This window comes from Pimephales promelas, chromosome 24 (assembly GCF_988280905.1).
Source record: "Pimephales promelas chromosome 24, fPimPro1.hap1.1, whole genome shotgun sequence".
Lineage (NCBI taxonomy): Eukaryota > Metazoa > Chordata > Actinopteri > Cypriniformes > Leuciscidae > Pimephales > Pimephales promelas.
The window spans coordinates 14,796,833-14,819,776 of NC_142792.1; the positions used below are offsets into that span (position 1 = coordinate 14,796,833).

Below are 22,944 nucleotides of genomic sequence, written 5' to 3' on the forward strand. Positions count from 1 at the left end.
ACACACGCATGTATATTTAAGAACAAAAATATTATTTATATATAAAGTATTTATATTTATATATAATATAAATTATATATAAATCTATATACAGAATATACATTAAATATTTCTTATTTCTTAAATATATACAAGCGTGTGTGTTTATATATATATATATATATATATATATATAATTATACACAGTGCACCCACATATATTATGTAAACACAAACTTTTATTTTGGATGCGATTAATCGTGATTAATCGTTTGACAGCCCTAATATATATGTGTATATATATATATATATATATATATATATATATATATATATATATATATATATATATATGCATTACGTAGTCAACATATATATAAAAAAATTAATATTGTGTTTATTAATATTCAGTTAAACCCATATTGACCAGTTTAAGCTAGTATGACTAGCTGGGCCTTAACAAAAAAAAAAGATGACAGAATGAATCGATCATGGTACTGCGCTCGGTACATGGTAGGCCTACTCTATTTACATTGTTGTATTTTTTTTGTTGTTGTTGACCTCAGCATTGACCCCAGTATAACTGCTAGTCAAGCAAAATTATCATGTAGCCCTCAGATACAGCATAGTTGTTGACAATTAGCCATTAGCTGTTAGCCACTAGCTGAACTGTGGCTGATAAGGAGCTGGTCAGTTCATTAACATGGTTAATGAGAACCCCCTCACAAAGCTGATAAGGGAAGTAGGCCATTAATTGTCATTCGATTAACAGCAAGTGAGATTGCATAAAGGGTGATAAGGGTACAGAAGTGGTCATTAGCAATGATGGAAGGCAGAAAGTAGTTGTCCTTCATATGAGCCGTCATTAATGAGACACAACAGTATTTCACAGAGACACTGCTGATTCTTTGAGTTGTTATTTTCTGCCACTTAGAAACCTCTGGCTAGTAAAGAGAAATTTCAATAGAATTCCAGATAGACCAAATGAAGTCCCGCCTTCTTTTTCTGAATAAACACCCTGTTTTACTCAGAAATACCTTGTTGCACAATAAAAATGAGTTGTGAATGCCGTTTCATGTTGATTTAAGTGTGTAAAGCCTCAGAAGCTACAGAAATCAGAGAATAATGTTAGCTCAGTGTGTGTTCCTGAGAGACCACAGACACAAAAGCAGACTCTGTGATCATGCTGACACAAATGTGTCTCTGAGAATCACACACACTCTGACGGACACAGGGCAGACCCGGATGCCAACAGACGCAGATGTTGTGTGTGTGTGTGTGTGCCCGAACGTTTGTTTGTTATTTACATGCGTGTCTGTCCTCCCCACACAGTATGTGTCCTTTGCCATGGTCCGGTCTCCTCATGTCCTGTCATATTCAGAGATTTTCCCTCACGAGAGGAGACAGAAGGGGGCCCCAAAAACAAGCAACATAACACTCATAGAAATCCGCACGCACTTAACAGCCAGTGGGGATTCACTGTCTGCCGTAATCAATAGATAAATCTCACATGCTAACGCACAAACATACAAACGTGGCGCCTAACAACAGTGACTTTTGCAGGGATGTATAATGCAAAGAGTTGAGGAGACTTATTATAAAATGTATCAGATTGATTTGAATGTTAATTATGTGATGTAAAAAAAGTATTTGCTGGAAGACGAAGAAGAGGTGCTAGTCTAAAATGCTATCTGTTAGCATCTGCTAGTATCTCAATGGCAGTTTCTCGACTATCTCAAGTAGACAGAGTAATTTCAACAGGAATCTAGTTTCTGTTATAATATGATGACATGATGTATAATGTAATGTATGATAAATATGTCTAGAAAATTTTCCGGCACAATTTCAGTGTGTGCTGTGTTTTGCCAATCACTGGGTCAGCTGGCCATTCAGAGCACTCTGAGCTTTTCAGAAGGAGGGCCTTTATACAAATTAGTGTGTTTCACTGTGCAATCATAAATTTGAACATTTAAAGCATGTTATCCTGTTATATTACACCCAATAAACAAAATAATAAGTTTTGAAAATGATTCAAAACTGTAACTGTAACTCATTGTAATTCTGAGAATAGGGAAAACCATATTAGGCATTTAAAGCGGCAGACAACATAACAGCAGCGTTTAGAGTTATCTTTATAATTAGACACTAATGATTTTGTACACTTTCTAATCTTTTTACAGTACCCACATCGGATCGGTTTACACTTGGTATTGAGATGCATTTTAGTCGATCAGATCACATCGTCCACTTGCGATTCTTAACACCGAGTTTAAACAGGGCCTAAGCTTGTGAGATCACTTTATTGTCCATAAGGATATGTCTCTAGAGGGATGGGATATTGCACAGCAATGTATTAATGACAACATACACTTCAAACACATTGTGCTCCACAAAAGCATGTTTCTGACTCCTGTGGATTGGTGTGTAGCAGTTGAGGGAGTAATTACAGAGTATGTGCTTTGTTTTTGAAATGTTTAATTATGGTGTTTCTGTAAACGACACAGTGACAGTTCAGGGCCCTTGTGTGTGTGTGTGTGTGTGTGTTGGTTTTCAGTATGCACACAGTGAATGGGTAATTTTAGTTGTTTGGTTAATGATATAGCAAAAGTCTGTGACCCTTGAGTGCGTTCTGATGGTCTGATCTTAATGGATCCCTATCATAGTGCTGCCGTCCTGTCTCTCTGTTTTGAACTTCCTTTGCTTTCTCACATCGGTTATTTGTGTCGGCCACATCTCGGTTCACTGACAGTTTATTTCAGTGTCATCATTGTGTTCTATGTGAAGAGTGGACAAAAGCAGGGTGTTATTCTCCTCATTACTAACACATGAACTCACTATGCTTTTGATTTGAGGCCACTAAACATAGCATAAACATCTCAGCTTTTAGATCTCAGTGTGAAGCAATGACTGGAAAATGAATTACAGTGAATCCTGAAATGAGCTAAGAAACGGCCTGTGCACACCAAGGACGATATCTGTAAACGTAACAATAATGATAGATGTTATTGTCCACACCAATGACGATTATGCTGTATTCATTATAAGAGGATGCAGCAGTTATGTCATAAAGACAGGTGGATTCTGTCTGGCTGTGATTGTTTTTGTTGAGAAATGGTGCTGGTTATTGACACCAATTTCATGATTCACGATTCATAAAGTTTATTTTGTGCTATAACTAGTAGTAAAGCAGAATAGTTTAGAATATCGGCCAATTCAAAAATAGTGGTACAGTAAAATATGCAAATTTTGATTTTGTTATGGCAGGACCTCTAGTATAAAGTCCCTAGAAAAAGCACAGTGAAATAGGTTGATGAAGCTAGCACAATGAGCTGCATAAGTGGTTCATTCATTCAATTCAATTACAAGAAGTTGTAAAACAAGAGCAAGAAATGCATACGTTACAAAAGTTTAAAAGTAAAAGAGAAAAGATGTGTCTTTTAACATGGATTTGAATTCAGATAAGTTTTTAACAGGTAGTGGTAGGTTGTTCCAAGGCTTGATCACCCCTACGTTGTAGGCAAGATCGTATGTGGGACAGGCATGAGATTATGATGATTTTGTGATCTAAGTGATCTGGTTGGGTTGTGAGTGACAATTAAGTCAGAAAAGTATTTAGGGGTTAGATTGTTGAGAGCAAACAAATAAAAGAATTTTAAAATGAATTCGAGATCGGATTGGCAACCAGTGCAGAGAGTGTAGAATTGCAGGTGTGAAATGATCTCATTTGCGGCTCCCCGTGAGCAGACGGGCAGCCGCATTTTGGACCATTTGGAGACGATAGATGGAGCATGAAGGAGAGAGAGAACTCGACTTGCAATGAATTAGAGTAATTGAGCTGTGTTGAAATAAAAGTGTGGATAACAGTTTCAAAAATATTCCTGCTTAAAAAGGGTTTGATTTTTATTTATTTATTTATTTTAACGGCGAGGATGGTAAAAGCTAGCGCTAACTACAGTTCGGCATTAATTTGTTTGTCTAATTTAAGACTACTATTAAGACTACTATTACTACTAGGTAAAATCTCAAGTCTTTGAAGGACAAGTTCAGTATTTTACAGCCGCATCGCTTCCGGTCCAGGTCTTTTGTATGTGCTTCATGAAATTTTTTGCGGTTTTACTCAAGATAACTTAAAAGGAGCGAACAAAGATTAGCATAACCAATATCCCTCACATGTGCAGATTGATATTTAAACGTTTTATATTTTTTATTCTTCACAGTAACGTTTAGATATTTAAATGTAATAAAACGCCAACAACAAAGTGAACTAGGTAGGTTAGCTGATTACCTTAAATATCCATAGATATCGTAGTCAGTTCTTACGGCCGTTAACACTTTCTCTGACAAGCGGATGCGATGAGACCCGTTTTCCGGTTTGATCATGTGACGCACGGCATAAAGCCTATTAAAGTCCTGTTTTAAGATCGTTTCTGATGAAATAGAATGGTTAAGATCTTGGTTCCCGAGAGTTTTCGGTTTCTGTGTTAGCACCCCCATACCTCTACAATGGTAGCATAGGAGCACAGGAACAATCCTTCATAAAACGCATAAATCTTTAGTTTACAAAGACGTGAAACTCGCCGAGTGGTCTGGGGTGTTCACTGATATGCTCACACAAAAGATGCTTTGCCGTATATAAACATAATAAAACACAACATAAAGACTGGGCCTGGTCCTCTCTCGTCCTTCACTGTCATTGCTCCTCCTTTTACCTTTTTCCGATCTCCTCCGTGGGACTCCAGACCAGTGTGACACGCAGGCCCTTCGCTCCGTTCCCACAGCTCTCAGTCCCGCCCTGCTTTCCACATAGGACATAAGGCCTTGTTGTCAGAAGTACAGCTCAAACGTAAGGTGAATTCACGTGCATATGCGGTTACATTACATGACTACACATGTAAGCACAAAGATTCCAGAAAAAACCTTTCACGTGTGCATGTTAAAGTCAGTACATTTTTGATTTCTGAAAAGTTCTCTTTAGGGGCTCCGTAAAAAGAGATATTTTGACACATCTTTTGAATATTTTGAGAAATAATATTTGAATAAAATGTTTTTTGTCCATAAAACAAGTCATCAAATCTGTTTCCCACCATTTTGTTGTGATAAGACAGAAGCTTCAAACAGAAGATGGTTTGTCCCAGTGTTTGGTCACCTTTAACCATTTCAGCATTTTTATTTATTTATCATATGTAAAACCGTTGGTATGTTGGATTGTATTGTCTAGGTACATTTTCACTCCCATTCTGAGAAAATGACTTTCAAAAGAGAAATATTTATTCATAGGCACCGCACAAAACCGCACCGAAGGACAAACACCATTGCTTGAACCCCCGCAGGGTAGATTGGTTGGGTAACATTTATTCAAATAGACCTCTTTGTACAGGAATGAGAGGAGATGAGGCTCATTTTACAGGAAGTCCGTCCAGGAAAACTCAGCGAATGTCATTTATCTCCTGGGCAGCGCTGACTTCTGAACGCAGGTGTGACCCTTACCGTAGGCATACAGAGTGTGTTCGTGCCTTTTTCCAGAGTGTCCGGGACAGAAGGACGAGCCTGAAAAATCACTCAAAGTCACAAAACACGATCAATTATTAAAAAATGATAGCATCTCAGTAAAAGCACATCTGTGTAGAGGGCAGGAGTTACATGCAAACGGTAGCCATTAGCACTTGGTGATGTGTGTGAGTGTTTGTAACCGTGTGCACTGCATATGAACCCAGTAGCCTGTGCGGCTAATGAGCTGGCCCGTATGTAATGTGATTAAAACAGTGAGATTTGGTGTCATTCTGCTGGTGTGTTCAGGCGTGCTGAGATGAGCTTTATTAATTTAATAAAGCAAGATCATTGGTTGGCTGGACGTGCTTTCCGACACCCCCTTCTCCCCACCTCACAGCTGTTTTGCTGCCCCCATTACAGCTCTCCCCCTCTGTCCTGACTAACACCGCCCTATTCAACCCGAACCATTGGCGATGTTCACACACTCAGCTGTTGCCAGTCAACCCAAACTCCTGTGAGTTCACTCTCTCCATTTTTCTTTTTTTTCCCTGTGTGTGACCGTAGTGTTTTCTCTGACTTTTTGAGTGCAACTTTTCCTGCTCAGTGTGTACATTTTTCTTGCATTATTGAAATGAGTTTAGTGTTCAATGCAGACAACATTCATAATGTATAGATTCCTTCTTACTCCATACAAACTTTGCATCTCTGGTAGTGCTGGGTTATATTATTCTGGCCACTCCAGGCCCTTAACCTAACCATGTCCACCTCAACTGCAGAAAAAAGTGTTTTGCAAGACAAAATGAACTTATTGTTCCAGCATATATCATGTTTATTGTAATTTCTGATTTAAGGGTTTCAAAAAACAAAATCTTCCCCCTGTACTGGAATTCATCTTTTCCACTGTCCATCACAGTCTATAAATTAACTTTTAAAATCTGCGTTATGCGTGTTTGTCGGTCAGTCAGTAAGCATGTGATTCAACAGGGAATGCATGCCCAGTCATATGTCCAGCTGCATGATGTGTGTGTACTCTAGTGTCTTTGAGTCTATCTTCCTCTCTGTATAGTTCTGTGTTCTCTAATTTTGTGCGCCAGATGACTTTTATTAGTTTTGTGTGACAAAGTCTTCAGAGAGAACGCAGATGGCTGAAATTAGTAGTACAAAAAGCCATTAGAGTAGGTAACAGATGTAAATAAGTTAATCTCTTTGTGTTGCTCACTCCAGAGTCTAACCTCACAGTCACACCGAGTCAGAAGAGAGATCTCTCATTTTCCTCCTCCGTGTCTCTTTGATTCCCTCCCCATTCATTTCCTGCATGTGACCTGCATAGCAGGAAACAACTTAATTGTATGAAAACACTGATCTTGTGTATTCACGTAGATGAACTTTTTTTTCATTATGTAGAGTTTCAAATATTGCCTGCAATAACACTGAACCAACATTCTAATGTATTATTGGGCATATATATATATATATATATATATATATATAAGATAAGAACTTAGTTCTATAAGTTTATGACATGATAGTGTAGATCAGTGGTTCTCAAACAAGGGGCTGGGGCCCACTAGGGGGCCATAGGAAACTTTCAAAGGGGTCTCAAGATTACTTATTAATAAATTATTTAGGCAAAATAAGCATAATTAAAACAGGTAAAAATAAAGATATTTCTCATTTTCATTTACTCCCTCAAAACAGGATTCTTGCAGTCTTGGAAAACTTGCATGTGTGAAGAAAAAAAAAAGTGTGATTTTTAGACCAGGAAAAATTAATAAAATCATGGGCATTTTCAAAAACGAATATACATTTTACATTTAGCTCTATATTTAAAATAAGTCATTATTTTCCAGTAAACTGTAAATTATTTGGTCAAACTTGTTGAAGACTGTGAAGTCAAAGAGTTTGAGAACTGGTCTAGAAGTCCAGTTTTAGTTTAGCCTGAAAAGGGACCTTTTGAGAACTGATAAATTGTCAAAATTGAACAACATCTTCATTTTATGGCCGATATTTGTAGTTTGTGATCCGATTTTCAAACTCTAAAGCTACACAGCCCATCTACCAACCACAGTTACTGTACTGTACAACAACCGTTGACCTCCAGCGATTAAAATAGCTATGTGAACAAGGAAACCTCCTTATTTAGTCCAGCAAACAGTCCTTCAAGTAATTAGCATCTTTAATGGATGACTTTGTCCAAATAGCAAAACTGTTTAGTTCCGCTTAGTACAACCCTCTCCTGTCCTCTCATGTTTCCTGATCTCTTTATCTGTGTGGAAGAGCCATCATGCTCCGTTTCACACAACCATTCTGAATCTGGACCTTATGTAAGACAACAGTCGTATGATCTCTATCTGTCTTCAACTCAATTCCTTCATCTTTCCATCCTTCCATTTCAACAAATAAACAGACCACAGGCCCACTTTGCTTTGCAGCCTGACATAGTACCCATTTTCTATGACTGCATTATGTAAGTGTTCTGTCACACAGGCCAGAGAACAAAGGACCCGACTTATCTCTCCTCTGAGGGGAATTCCACCCCAACAACAATGAGATCTTATTCTACTTCTGTCTCTAATGGAGTCCATCGATACGCATGGCTTCTGAGCTTGACCAGGTTTCTAGTCAGACTTTGAGCTAATTTTGCTAATCATTTGTACTGGATCTTTTGTATCATACCTAAATCGTCATACATAAACTTTGGGATGTAAGTTGATGATAAAGCTTAACAGTTAACACACATGCTACAGAAATGTAACCGTAGCAGTGACAGAAAATTATGAGCACTAAAGCGCTACGTTGAAGCACATGTGCTAAATGCTAGTTCATGACTTCGACAAGGGAGTTTCCTTTTGAAAATTGAGCTTAATCGTTTTTACTGCTGTTTATGTATTTGTTAGCTAATCCATGACTTGAACAAGGGCAAGGCAGCTTCCTTTTGAAAATTGATCTTAACCATTTTTACATGTTTTTTTTATTAATTCAGAGAAGCATTTTAATTCTGAAGTAACTGTATACTAGCTTAAAAAGCAGATACTCCTACCTCCAGATACTCATATAAAAGTCATATAGAACTAAAAGACCAGTTTCACAAATAAAAATGTAACGTTATTAATATAATTAAGTGCCATAACAGCCATATACTGTTGATGCTTGATATATAGGTATGTGTGTGTGTACTGTATGTATGTATGTACCATGATAAATTAATTTCAGTACACTGTCAGAAAGGGAAAAAAAAAACCATTTTTTTGTACCTGTACAGTACCTTATTATTTCACCCTTGTAATACAGAAAGATGCTCTAGATTGCTATTTTGTGAGTAAGATAATGTGGGAAAAAGGAGTCTCCTAGAGACAGAGTAGTTTGTGTAAGGAAGGTTTGCATTGCTTTGCCGTGTATTGTTGTGGAGGTGTTAGCCGCCAGCTCTCACGCCCCACGTCTGAATAGACCAAGACAGATGAGTTAAAGAGTGCATTCAGTCCAGGAACTCATTTCGTCCTTTCAGTGGACACTCTCAGATTAACAGTACAGGCTTCCATCATGAGACGAGGCCGAGAGAAAAGCCACATCACAGAAGACTAGCACACAAAAGGGGATTTCAATCAGCGTGGCACTCAGGCTGGCTTTATGGGCTGACAGGAGTAAATAAGACCATGCTATAAGCAGGGGCCCTGCACTGACACTCACACGTTTGTAAGATAGATATACACATACACATACACACAGATAAGCAAACATACACACACTCCTACCTAGCTTCAAGCACAGCCATTATATCTAGTTTGTGTCTAATGTACTCATCCACATATTTACACTACCAGCCAAAAGTTTGGACACAATTCTCTGAATTAGTGTCTTATCTTCTGTGATGATAATGCTTGTAATATCGCATGTAATTAGTCATATTATACATGTAGGCCTACACATAATTTTATTTTGCCTACTAAAGTAATTTTTTATTTTTAAATTATTTTAATAATAAGTGAATTATATATATATATATATATATATATATGAAGAGTTTAGATGCAAAAGCCTCTAAATGCCATTTGAAATTTTCTTCTTTAATGATGATTTTATCAAACTTGTATATTTAAGTTCAGTAATTTCACTTAAATAACAATTAATAGGTAATTATCATTGCCATTTAAGTGAAATCACTGAACTTTAATATACAAGCTTGATAAAAATGATCATTCTAGAAGAAAATTTCAAATGGAACTCTTCATATATATATATGAACATTTTAATAATGAGTCTATTTATTATTATATTATTTGAATATATTATAAATTAATTTATGATCCTAAAAACCTTATAAGATGATGTTAATGCTTATATGCACTGAACAAAATTATAAACACAACACTTTTGTTTTTGTCCCCATTTGACCTCAAAGATCCAAGACTTTTTCTATGTACACAAAAGACCTATTTCTCTCAAATATTGTTCACTAATTTGTCTAAATCTGTGTTTGTGGGCACTTCTCCTTCGCCGAGATAATCCATCCACCTCACAGGTGTGGCATATCAAGATCAAGATTATTGCACAGGTGTGCCTTACACCATGTCCTAACTACACACGACGCGACTACGCGATAAAAGGTATATCTTTTCCATGTTAATCAGAGACGCGACGGCGACACGCAAAGTTTCTAATTTAGAAACGGTTCCTATTTCTGCGACGTCGCGGCTGACAGAATGAAGAAATTACACTGGTTATGTGTATACATTATTTATTTTTAGTTAAAAATAGGTCACTGTGCCACAAGCGATAATGGATAATTTACCTCAGATTTTGAAAGCATATAATATAGTGTTCAAAATCAATTCTATGCAAACAGACAACTGTAGGCTACTTCATAACAAAATTAGTCAATGAGTAGGCTATATTTTGTTAATGTTTTGATTTTTAATAATGTTATTTCTTGATTTGATTATGTCCTCACCCATTTCCAATGCGAGTGCGGGCCAGCAGTGCGCTTTCACAGAGAGACTCCGCCCACACGCTGTTCTGAATGTGTGGCGTCTCACAGTCGCATCGCGTCTAGTGTGGACAGACACACTTGCTGTCGCTGGAATTTTATCGCGTCGCGTGTAGTTAGGACACGGTGTTAGGCTGGCCACAAAAGACTACTCTAAAATGTGCAGTTTTATCACACAGCACATTGCCACAGACGTCATAAGTTTTGACTGCAGGAATATCCACCAGAGCTGTTGCCCGTGAATTGAATGTTCATTTTTCGACCATAAGCAGTCTCCAAAGGCGATTCAGAGAATTTGGCAGTACATCCAACCGGCCTCACAAGACCAAGTGTAACCACACCAGCCCAGGAGCTCCACTTCCAGCATCCTCACCTCCAAGATCGTCTGAGACCAGCTGCTGCAACAATCGGTTTGCATAACCAAAGAACCGTCTCGGGGAAGCTCATCTGCATGCTCGTCGTCCTCATCGGGGTCTCGACCTGATTGCAGTTTGTTGACGTATAACCAACTTAAATGGGCAAATGCCCACATTCAATGTTGTCTGGCACTTTGGAGAAGTGTTCGGTTTTCACAGTGGCGTCGTGTGGGTGAGCCCTTTGCTGATGTCAACGTTGTGAATCGAGTGACCCATGGTGGTGGTGGAGTTATTGTATGGGCAGGCATATGTTATGGGCAACGACCACAGGTGCATTTTATTGATGGCATTTTGAATGCACAGAGAAACCATGATGAGATCCTGAGGCCCAATGTTGTGCCATTCATCCATAATGCAAGGATCTGTACACAATTCCTAGAAGCTGAAAACATCCCAGTTCTTGCATGGCCAGATAAACTCTATACAAAGAAGATGTGTTGCACTGCGAGAGGCAAATGGTGGTCAAACTGACTGGTTTTCAGTCCCCCAAACCCAATATTTTAACAATATTTGAGAGAAATAGGCCTTTTGTGTACAGATCTTTGAGTCCAGCTCATGAAAAATGGGGCAAAAACAAAAGTGTTGCATTTATAGTTTTGTTCAGTGTAGTATGGTCACACACGTCACCCATCATTCAGACACAAACACATAGTTACAGTGTTGAGATTTATCTCGAATCCTGCTGTCTGTTGTTCTATTGTGGGCTGAAATTCATCTCTATGTGTTGTACAGACATCTCCACAATCCTCTGAGGGTAAACCCTCCCCCCTCGGGTATAGCACCAGGGTGGTCCGACGCATCTTAGCGATCGGAGTACCACTGGCCCCAATTCGCAAGAATCTTGGTTACGTGAACAACCTAAAAGAGTTCAATCCAAGGTTTAGCCGTTCAATCATGTTCCATTTCCACCTCACTGAGGACTTCACGCTGCACGCTAAACTTGTATGATGACATCCAAGTTTTCTCTGCGGATTATGTACGGGAGCGTACTTACAATGGGGCTCAGCTCATGTAATGAAAGATCCCAATGTTCCCATAGACTACACAAGCACGTCCCTGCAATGTTCCAGTGAAGACATATACAACTGTGTCTCTTAAATCTCATCTGGTTTGATCTGTTAGCAAGGGGACAGTGGTCTAAATCTCCCAAAACTACTCACAAATGACATGGTTTACCAATTCAGTTCTAAGAAGGATGATATAAGACTTAGCGCCGGGTTTGTTGAGGAGAATCAGAGCTTGCCAAGAGTTCTGATAAAGCTGAGAGAATCCTCTCTATTCTGCGTGCTTACACTCATAAACTCTTAGACGTGACATTTTAAGTACTGTACAATTTACAGATGCAATGATAAGTTCTGTGAAGTGGATTATGAGTGTTTCAAGTTGTTTACGGACGGAAAAGTCTACACAATGTCCGTCTTTGAGGTCCAGAAGTTCTGCAGTTGGGGGAGAACTTAAAACAAAGCAAAAGTTTAGTTTCAAGGCAACGCTGAGCTTGGCAGAACAAAGTTTAATACTTTTGTTCCACCATCAAACAAACGTCTTCAAGCAGAGAAATGTTGAGTGTTGAGAGGGCTGGAGAGCCTGGGTGAAGTTTCTAACTTGTTGTTTTTTGTGTTTGATTTATTCAGGTAGAAGCATATACAAGAAAAAAACTTTTTCACCACAAGAAGCCTCAACACAACTGACTGGTATGTGATATTTGCATCTGCAAAAGGCTTTTATAAACGTTCCCAGTGCTTAAATGTTTTGGTCATTGTTACAGACATTACAACTAAAGGAAAGCAGTAATATTTGGTGTTGTCTTGTGATTGTCTGCTGATGTGAGGGTGTACAGTGTTCCAAATGAATTTGGACACATAGTAAATGGCCTTAACCACCGTTATTAAGGGTGGTTGATAATCTAAGTAGCTTTTACCACTGACGGATTCTTAAAAATGAAGTATTCACCTTGTCGCCTTGTGCCATAGTCCATGGCAGACACAAAAAAATGTAAAGTACAACAAATAAATGTACATTTTTGCAGTTCATTGTATTAGTAAAATCTTACTGTTCCTTAAATATACTCTTTAATCAGTATTAAATTGTATTTAATACAAATATCAGTTAGATTTTATAAATTAATTTAGATGTTTTATAACTATATACAATTTTATTTTCTTATATTCTGCCATCCAAACATGCAAAAAGAAAAAAAGAGAGAAAAATACGTCATGTATAGAAATTTTGAAGATATACTGTTAGCCATTTATACACTGTATTTGTTTTCAGGAAGCAGAAAAAAAAATCTGTATTTCTCGACTACACGTTAAAGAAGTGTGGTGTGTGTCTAAATGCTTTTATGGTGGCACACATAATTCAGTAATGAACTCTGAAAGCTCTGATCATGTATTAAACGTTGCCTCCTGGCTCTTTGGACAACATATGTTCCTCACCCCGAGCGTTCACACACTTCAACTCACCTATGAGCGCCATCAGTAGGCTGGTTTTGTTTGTGTGTGCGTGAATGGATTCTGGAGAAGGGGCTGTGTGTCTGTTCGTCTGTGTTTGGGGCTGTTGGTGGGCGACTGGGCGTCTTTGTCATGTATGTGTGTGTGGGACCGTATCACAGACGGGCTTGAGTGTGTCAGAGTGGCCGCTGTCTCGCAGCTTGTAGTCATATTTCATAAAGCCTATGAGACTCAGTTGGCGGTATGTGTGAGTTCTGTCTATTTCCGTCTTTCTGACTGTGGCACTGCCCACTGTGTGCGAGTCTGCGTATGACTTCCTACTGTCTATGCGCCGTGCCAGTGGGAAACCGCCATCCTGTGCCCCCTCGCAGCGAGATCCACCATTCCTAAGCCTTCATCTCCAACCAACCTTTCTGTGTGTCTCTTTTACTGTCTTCACCTTCTCACTGTATCTCTTTATTTTTCTCTGTGGGCATCCCTGTAAAGTACATGGAGTTTGGGCAGGCAACAAACACGTTTATTAGTGTTAGATTTCTCTTTTATCTGCACTATAAATAGTTGTCTGATTGATGTTGGGTTTCATTTTAGATGCCTGATATAGACGATGACATGATGCGCTCTGATCCAGAAATCATGGCTCTGTCCCCAGTCCCTAATGACTCTGCCTCTACCCACTTACAAAACATTGTTCTGTTGACAACTGCAAACTTTTATAAAGCTGCTTGACTTTATTTTTTTGGCATAGACCATATACCAACCACAAGGATATTAATAAATTTAATTTTGATGACATATATGCCCAGATGGAGTGTTTTTTTTTTTTCCCTGTGGTAATTTTGGGAAGTCTGTAGAATGGATTTAAACTTAGTTCAACTTTTTTTAGCTACCCTATAGTTGTTAGCTATAAGCATACTTAAATTTGCCTAAAATATTTAATAATATGAAAAAGAGGGGATATTTCTTTGAGCATTTTGAACAAAGCATGTTCCAGTTTTGTCAATTTTCCATATGCACTGTAAAAATGAATATGCTTTATCTAATAATAAAAAAATGTGGCAACAGATTACAAGCAATATTATTAAATAAATTTAACAAATTAGAATTGAGTAATAATTAATCAAGTTAATTCCTTAAAAGTTAACCATTTAAAATATGTAAAATTTACAACAACAACCAAGAAAACATAAATTGAAGTCACCATTATGGTGATCTGTGTTTGTTTTAGGCTTGTTTTAAAATTATGGTTTTCTCCTTCAGTGATTCTGCTTGTTTACATCAGGTGTCTTCAATGTTGGCAATATAAAATAAAGAGTTCTTAAATAATATTTTAACCCTCTTCGTTTTGGAGTCACACTTGTTATCTTCCCGGTCAAAAGTGACCGGACACCTAAAAATTAAATTTCCTCCATCCCAGTAAAACCAATGCAATTTATTTTTGTTCTATAATATTTATTCTTTGTAATTTAGTATTTTGAGACAATTTGATTGAATTTATTAATATTTATGCAATATTTATGGTCTATTTTTGCCATGGAAAAATATATATATTTTTCTATATATATATTATTTTTTTCAAAAAATTATTAATGCGGTATTTTAGTTTAATATAGAGTCTAGGCCTTCAGAAAAAAAATATTTTTTGAAGAAAATTAGCACCATCTGGTTACAGTATAGAGAAAAAGCGTAAAATCATGGTGTAACCACTGGCATGTACAGCTCTCTATGGAGAAGCATGTGAATTCCCCAGATGTTTATGAACACATTTTTTTTTTTTTTTTTGGTGGTGGTGGATTTGAATATATAGTTGAAACAATCTCAAAAACGATTTTTTATTAAAAAAAAATGTAAAAAAATAAATAAATTGTGAATTTTTGTGTTTTTGTCAATTTCCCATTCATTTCCTATGGGTCGGTCATTTTTGACCGAAGACCACAAGTGACTATTTTTTTTAAGACCACTTAGCATGCTCAGATCATGACCTCAATTTTTTTGTGTGTTCACATACATAATTCCATAAAAGTCACCAAGTTTCGCAACATTCAGATGAAGCTGTGATTTTTAAAATTTCAAAACAGAAATGTTTTCGCTCAGAAATGACCGAAGACCACCTGAGGGTTAATTAATCGTCTCTTTGTTAGTGAGATATTTTTGATACATTTTTTGGTGTAAACTTTACTCATTTTAAATGGTTAACTTTTAAGGAATTAATTTGATGGAACTAATTTCTTAAATTTCTTTAAGAATATTGCTTTTAAACTGTTGCCACAATTCTATTTATTAGATAAAGCATATTAATTTTTACAGTGTGTCCATCCGTCTGTCCATCATCCGTCCATCCAAAACATCATATCAAAAACTTGGAATGTATTTATATATATTTCTATATTTTATTTCAATGTATAAGAGATCCAGATAGCCAGTTGTGTCTGTCTGTTTCTCTCTCTCCTCCAGTTTTCCCACCTCTCTTTCCTCCTGAGGGCAGCAGCAGCAGTGGCGGTGTCGGCACTCCTAATTGGCTGTGCGCTCGTCGTCGCCTGTTGTGATCATATAAATTTATTGGTGCTTAGAAGGCACAAGCTATTAAAACATTACAATAGACATTAGCGCAGGCCCAAGCAGCCTGCTTGGCCTAACGAACATATGCTTCCCTACCAATGCCTAAACTCTTATTTATGGATTTAATTTAATGTGCGGGAAGAATTCTAAATTAAATTTGGTGTGTGCCTCTGGAGAGTGTCGGTGTATAATAACATGGTAATTTTTACACATCTTTATGAGAAATGAGAAAATTAATTCTTTCTGACAAGCTGTAATTACTGGGCTTGGACCAGTCGCAGCTGAACAGTTTGAGCTCAGCTAGTCTGCCAGTGAACTAAAGGAGAGGAGAACAGATAAGGAGGACACACACAATTATGGACACGCACGCGCACACACACACACAAAGACACGCAATTGCATACACACCTACGGATCAACATACACGCACGCTAAAAGCTAACACACAACTACACCCATCCGAACCAACAGGCGTAGAGAAGATGCCATAAAGCAGTAGTTGTCCACTGGTTTTGCTTCTGGACCCATATTTTCCATCGGGTGTCAAGTGGAAAGCCTGAACTTTACAAAAATTGTAAACATCAAACTGTGAAACCTTTTAATATTCCAGTTTTCTCTTTTCAAGAATGTCACACACCCTATTTGTGTTGGACTCTACTTAATTTGGTCTTGTATTTTATTGTATTAATTGTATTTAGCATACTCCCCACCCCATTATCTGTGACCCTAACAGTCCTGCGGCTTATTTTTGGGTACTGCAAACTACGGCAAAAAAAAAAAAAAGGATCCACAATCAATCAGCCAATATTTATGTTTATATGCATGTGTCTTGTTTGGTTGGATGGTAAAGGTCAATATTGGCTATTTCATTGTGCTTGCTTATATTTGACTTTTTTTTTTATGTAGATGGTCTTTGCTGCAATGTAAATCTGACTTAACTATGAAAATGTATTTGTAGCATTTAATATTATTTATTTATTTAGACAAAATAAAGTCAAATTTTAAGTTATTGGCCTTAACATGAATTATCATCAGCTTGTGGTCAGAATTTTAATATTGGTGCATCCCTACTGTAAACATTGGCTTGGTTCAAAACTTCAAATATTTTATTGTCTCTTATCACGTCTAAATGTAAGAGAGCCACATTCAGTCTAATTGGTTCCTATGTGAGTGGTGGAAGACGAAATGGACGTTTCAGATACAGTTATGGGTGAGGTCTCAGCCCTGTCTGATGGACATGAATTGCTAGCAGGTCTGCCCCATTCAAGGTCATCTGCCATTTAGTATTCACAGCAAAGCTTGACCACACCACTTGGTCTCATAGCTAAATAATGATCAGACATACTTTACCCTATTGCATTTTGAAAAGAGAGAAAAACGTTTCTAGCTGTTGTTTCTGTTGTTGTCTGTATGACATTATGGGTCACTTTGGTTGTGTGGCGTGGATAGGTGTATGCGCGTGGTGGCACATGCTGACTGTGCATCCAGGGGCCATTTCAGTTTATTTATTCATTCTGTTCCATTTTGTCATGCGCTTTTAAATGTTTAATCCTCGCATCCCTGCGGTTGGGGATCGCCAGGGGAATGCCGCCCTAGTGGTCACCGCAGTGAATAATACATTATGGTGTGTGTGCGTGTTTTTTTTTTTTTTTTGTGTGTGTGATGAAATGCAGGTGTCAGTTCATAAGATGTCCGTTTTGATGACCGTGTCTCTCTCAATCGCTTTGTGTCACACACACACTTTAAAACACTAGGTTGGAGTCTATTTACCCTTCTGAAGGGTGGCTTGTCAGAGTGTGTTAGCTGATGGCTCCATTGTCTTTTACTCTCCATGACTTACTCACTCTGAGATAACAAGTTGAGGTCTCATAAGCACTCAAAGCTGCTCTGACTGCCCTCTGTCTGTAGATGGAGAGGATAAAACATTTATTCATCTGGAGTAAGGAGTTGCGCAACATACCACCACTCTGTTTTTGACTGACAATGACAAAGAATGCTAGCCTATCATGCTGATCAGACAACAATGTAGAGCATCCATTTGTGTGACAGATCTCGAATAGTGAAGCTTGTTGAGGAAAGTTATGCATTACTTTTCTAATTCCACCACTCAATACTAGACTGAAACTCAGTTTGTTTGCCATGTTACTGACCAATTTACGCTGCATCAACTGCAAGATCATACTGTACTCCTCCCTTATTTCAGAGACTCTCCTAGATTTTGATACAGGTTTTATCTTAGATTGCAAATCGCATTTCTAATCAGATTTTAAAGGGGACCTATTATACCTCTTTTAAAAAGATCTCAGTTCCTCAGATTGTATAAGTTTCCGTTCAAATTACGCCCACTGATCATTTATTATACCATGCTGTAAATGCCCCTTTTTGGATTGAAGCAAAAACATGCAAATGAGCTGCTGCTTCTTATCTAGAAGAGGGCGGAGCTTGTGCATCAGATACTCTGCCAACAACAAACAAAACGGTTTGCTTATTTATTAAAATCTGTATCGTGGTTCAGCTCACATGACTGCAGTTCTTTGGCGTCATGAAAGTTTATTATTTGCATGTTTTAGAGCCAAATCAGTTTAAACTACTAATATGCAGTTATCTTAGTAAACCCAGCCGAAATCCTGTTGTCACATTGTGTTCTCTTTCGGGTCTTATGGTGCTTAAACTGTGAAATGCACACAATGACTACGTTTGCAGTCAATAATCCGTTCAAAACCGGGATATTAGCAATGACCCGGTCGTGAACGGCCATGTAAACACCGGCAAAAACCCGAATATGCTCATATCCCGGATTTTAAAAACCGGGATATTATACCTGGGGTACCCCTTTTCTAACCCGAATTTTTGGTCATGTAAACATGTATCGGCATATCAACATAGTGATTTGTGTTCTGCGCATGTTCTATTCGCAAGGAATCTTGGTCTTTTGAGTAGAGAAACTTCTCGGCACATACAAATGTTATGTCTGTGAACGTAAACAGCTGGGGAAAAAATCGTCTATATTAGATCTGTATTAAAACGGCAGCAGCTTAATATACAGTTCTTGCTGTTGTCTATACTGTTAATGTGAATTGAACAACAAAAGAAAAACAGAAAATCACTCTCTAGTCTGAATAACTTTAGTAGCTTTAATACAAATTAATTTCTTGAATGCATGGCAGACTGTGTACAGCTCAATCAGGGGAGGAGCTAAGCTAATAGGCCAGATTCTGTGGCCAGCCATGGGCTTGGCCTGTCCCACTGTGACATCACAATGGATGCATTCCTGAATGGCTCATTTTGAGACACCATTTCTGATTTATGGGGAAAAAAACAAAGCGAGTGGATGTATTTTTACCATTATAGGGTGGTTGTGTACACACACACTGCGGACACATAGTTATGTTCAAAAACAGTGTACTGAATTTTGCATAGTAGGTCCCCTTTAAAACTGTTGCAAATTAGATTGCAGTTTTTTTTTGTTGCACTCAAAGGGCAACAAGCTTCAGTTTTGTAGTTTTGGAAGGGTCTTTTCTGTAAGGGTCAATGCCCCTGTGTATAAAGAACTTAAATGGCCTCCTTAAAGCCTAGACCTGACACAATGCTACCAGACACAATTTCACAATTGCTGGTTTATTTCACTGACGCCCTCTTGTTTCCAAGAATCTGAGCATGCACACAAAACTACTAATCAAACCACTCCCTATATGCAAATCAGCCCCTTGTTAACCCCAATCAGAGAGGTCGCTGGATGCTGCTTTCAACATCCCTCAACGCAGCATCTCCACCACTGCTGTAGCCTCATGGGTAATTACAAAGCTACCCGGCTAGTCTGTCTGACAGCGTTGTGTCGCTATGCTCATGACCCCGGCATGACCTCTGAGAGTGTAGGTAATCACCTGTGTGTCCTGAGCTTAGATCTCTATTAGTGCAGAAGCACAGTTCAGCTCCACAGAGGAGGGCGAACACACCCCACATTCATCTCCTCGCAGAGGGGTCAGCTCACCTATGAGAGGGAGATTTGCCTGTGTGGTTAGCACATGGCCCAGTGGATTGTGGGATTGCATTTCAGCTTGATGTAGCATGATAGGAGTTGTCATGCTGACTATGAGGTCTTTGATTTTTTTTTTTTATTTTTTTTTTTTAAGGGATGGATAGGTCAGAGTACTTAGTTTTGTGGCTTTTTGTCCATTTCTGGTTGTTCTTGTTCAGGTCATCTACACTGTAAAAAATAGTTTCAAGATACATATTTTCTTTTGTCAAATCAACTTTATAATAATTTATTCAGTTGAGATAACTTATTATTTTGAGTTTCTGATGATTAAATTAATCTCCTTCATTGTATTAACTCACTTTTCCAGTTCAATCAACTTAACATTTTAAGGCAACCCAGGTTACATACTTTTTTAAGTTAAACCAACAAAAAATTTTTACATTGTAGTAATCACAACATTTTTTCTTTTGTCAAATCAACTTAAATAATTTATTTAGTTCAGATAACATATAATTTTAAGTTTCTGATGGTTAAATCAATCTCCTTCATTGTATTAACTCATTTTTTTCCAGTTCAATGAACTTAAAATTTTAAGGCAACTAAGTTACTTACTTTTTTAAGTTAAACCATCAATATTTTTTATGCTAGTTGACAAAATTTTGAGTTTTAGCAGATCAAAGCCAGTAGCTATTACAAAAATTACATATATTGTTGTTTATCATTTAATTGGGCGATCAATTAATTACATATATTATTGTTTATCAGTTAATTGTGTGTGGCTCAGTGGTTGTCTACAATCCAGAAGGTTGGTGGTTCAATCCCCGGTTCCGCCAGACTGAATGGGTGACTGTGTGGCAAAATGTAAAGTGTTTTGGTGGCCATTGGGTCTGTGAAAGCGCTACATAAATGTAGTCCATTTACCATTTAATTATTTTTATATTTATTACAGTATTCGATTAAAATATCCATTTGTATTTACACAACTTGTATTAATATATACAATTATATAACAGATTTAGAATTTGTATGCCATTTTAATGATGATAATAATAATTGTTTTTGTAAAATTAGCAAAGCTGTTGTTTTATTTTACAATTTTCTACGCATTTTAAATTTGAATATAATATAATATAATGTTGTGAAGGCATTTAGGTGTTTCTCCAATATGTTTAGTATGAATTGCCAGCCACCTGCACTTCCTGTAAATCTCTCACATTATTATCTGTTTTTCCGTTCTCTATTGTGTACATCTTTTTACTCTAAATGATTTTCTCTTTTCTTTGTTATAGCCAAGAAAAGCGAGTGATTGCTACTGTATGAATAGTGTGGGAAAATAACCAACAAATGATCTTTCCCACTATTATAGACATGATCTAATTGATGTGGCCGTCCAGATGTATACATTCATGCGAAGCTCAGACACTTTGACAAGGGCCTCGTCAGCTGTCCACATTGGTATGCAGAAATGCTGTCCCAGCCCTAATGTATTCATGGACATAATCCCTCTATTGGTCTGACCGCATGCATATGCATGTTGGACTTTGTGTCCAAGAGGGCAGCTAATATGCTTCAAATGAAGAGCAGCACTCCATCAGAGCAGATTAACATCAGGTGGAGAATAAAGTCATGTGGTTCCTCTGTGTGGGACTATATACTAGGATAAATCGAAGTTTGTGTTTGATATCTATCTGTAACCAAGCGCTTTAGTGTATTTTCTGTATGCAGGTGTTAAAAAGAACTGACTCAGAGTCTTCAATGCCAGAACTCGAGCCACCATGTCAGAAGAAGTGACACAGGTTATGTTCAGGAGTTTGGCTCCTTTTTGCCATGTAAGATAGAAATACAAAAGTCTTTACGGCGAGAAACACTTTTGATAGAGTTGTGGGATGTCTGTGAATATAAGCTGAAGGACAACCATTGTCTCTGGGCGACCTCAATTTGGTACTGTATAGTTCTTTTTGCCACATTGTCTGCAGCCACAAAGCCACCATTCTCCTTTTCTTGCTCTCAAGAAAGAGGGATTAGTCAAATAACGCAACTGCGTGTCCAGATTTCTAACTATCAGACCACATTACATAGTGAAGAATGAGTCCTGGGGAATGGGGTGGAAGATGTTTCAAAGAACTTGTCAATTCATTTCCCTTTTCCACATCTTTGAGCCAGAATAAGTTGAGACGTATGTATAGAGAATGATGGAAGACCTTTAGGAATGCGGAGTATTTTTTTATTTTTTTTTATTTTTTTGGGGGGGTGGTGGTGGTGGCCAAACGCAGCTGCATTTCCTGTTTATTCTTGGACAAGTATGAGGCGCTCCATGAAGAACAGGAGATGCATTCTTCTCTCTTTCTTTCTCTCTCTACCTCTACTTAGCCACTTCATCCTCCCATCCGGGCTCCAATACGCATCATTCCTCCATTTTTTTGCCTTGCTTTCTCTCTCCTTCTTTCTGGGATCTGACTGAGGTCTTTGTATGTGACGGGCCAGTTTTTAGTGTAGACGCCCCTTTCATCCCAAATTCTGTGGGTGCAACCCACCTCAGCTGACAAGAGGGGGCTGTCAAATCCCACCAAAAAGTTTAGTTTCCATCCTTTGGTTGTCTTAAAGTTTTGGTCCTGTTACTCCAGTTATACTTTATTCCGATGGTCCACTTTAGACGTTCTACTAACTACAAGTAACTTTGCAACTACATGTCAACTAACTCTCATTTGAGTAAGGGTTATGTGTTAGTAGAATAAGTTGCTTATAGTCAGTAAAATGTCTGTTGGTGGATCATCAAAGTAAAGTGTTAGCAGATATTAAACAAACAATCTACTAATACTCTAATGACTAGAAATTGACATGTAGTTGTAAAGTTACTTATAGTTAGTAAAATATCTAAAGTGGACTATCGAAATATTGTTGCCGTCGTAAGTCTTCTTGTTTCACCTCTAAACTTATGTCTTATATGTCACCAAGCCCTCTTAATTTTCAACCCCTTCAAGCACTTTTCATAATCCAATAAATTTCCAAATGATAGAATCAAGTCTTGTCTTACTTTTCCATCTTGATTCACTTGGAAATCTCTAGACCTCACTGTTGTTCAATAAACCA

The 22,944-nt window shown here is 37.7% G+C and overlaps 1 protein-coding gene across 4 annotated transcripts in view; it reads left to right on the plus strand.

The window, feature by feature from the left end:
• The window catches only part of sox5 (SRY-box transcription factor 5), a 219,817-nt gene that overhangs the window by 89,788 nt on the left and 107,085 nt on the right, over nucleotides 1-22,944 (plus strand). For all 4 annotated transcript variants that reach the window (XM_089127334.1, XM_089127333.1, XM_089127336.1 and 1 more), the window contains one exon: nucleotides 12,501-12,560. The gene's annotated coding sequence lies outside the window, so the exon portion shown is untranslated. The remainder of the gene's footprint in view (nucleotides 1-12,500; nucleotides 12,561-22,944) is intronic.